Source organism: Cornus florida, unplaced genomic scaffold (assembly GCF_030987335.1).
Source record: "Cornus florida cultivar Cherokee Brave unplaced genomic scaffold, ASM3098733v1 CherokeeBrave_3.0.0_Hap2_Chr07, whole genome shotgun sequence".
In the NCBI taxonomy this organism is placed as follows: domain Eukaryota; kingdom Viridiplantae; phylum Streptophyta; class Magnoliopsida; order Cornales; family Cornaceae; genus Cornus; species Cornus florida.
In genome coordinates, this window is record NW_026775577.1 from 84,218,182 (window position 1) to 84,219,486 (window position 1,305).

The following is a 1,305-nucleotide window of genomic DNA, read 5'->3' on the forward strand; positions in this document are numbered from 1 at the left end:
AAGATTCGACATTTGTCATGCCATAGTAGTTATGGATTTAGAGTATGTATTGTATGTGTTTCCAAATTTGGTTGTGCATGGTAGATAGTTGATTATCTTGTATATACATGTTGATATATACGTTGTTGCACAACTTGTTGATTTTGGAAACTTGGGGATATCGTTGTTTGACTACGGCTAGGACATGGTTCTAGTGCAGGGGATTGTCCCTCTATAGTCTAGTGCGCACATAGGGAGGTTACCCACTGGCTAGTAACCCTAAAGTAACTATCATGTCGGTTTAATCCGGCGTGATGCCCGAGTATCCACTTTGTTTAATTTTGCATTTCATTTTAAGTTGATAACTAGATGATATCGTAACTTGTTGTTCCTTATATGATTTCCCATTTTGAGTTTTAAGATGTTTACTTTAAGAAATCATGCTTTATGCATTGTATTGGAGGTTCCAATGTTGGTTAATGGCATCGATATTCTGATTTGTGTTTTGATGTTCTAATGTAGCTTAGGAATGATCCTATAGATTCAATTGGAACATAGACGTTAGGTGGCATGACCCACTTCTGTTGTTTTTGTGCATTAGATTTCAAGTCGATGGCTTTAAGGATTTGTATTTTGTTGCCTTGTATAACATGCTTTTATTTTGTTCAATTACATTGATAATGTGATTCATGTTAACTATAAACTTTTCGTATTCCTTGGATTATCCCAACCTTGATTCGTTTCATATACGTAGATGTATCATGATTCTTGTTGCTTATACTCTAAGGTAGCGTAGGATGCTCCCTGGGTCTTAATTTTGATATAGACGTTAGGTGGCATGATCCTTTTGAACTGTATCATGTTAGTCTAAAAATCTGAAAGAAATCGAGTCATGCATGCTCATTCTCTATGAGTAAACTTGTTTACTCACCCCGAAGTTACTGGGGGTTTTGATCAGGTACGAAGATTTAGTTCATGATTCTTATCATGCTTGGATGATTTGTAAACTTAAATATTTCAATTCTTGTAAAGGTCGACTTGAAATGCCATTTGTAGCCATTTTGTCAAATGTGTATATTTGATTCCAAACTTGTATTACGTATATGATATATGGCCAAGGGCCAAACTTCATTTGTAATCCATGTATATTGAAAAATGTAGAATTTTGCCTTTAATGAGAAAAACATGAAAACTTGGGTTTCAATATGTCATTTTCGCACCGGTGTGTGCATTGTGTATGTAATTCATCCTTTAGCATTCATTCGCCATATGTGAGGTGTGGCCAAAGGCCAAACACCATTTAGTTTTCATTTTTGCATTTTAGTT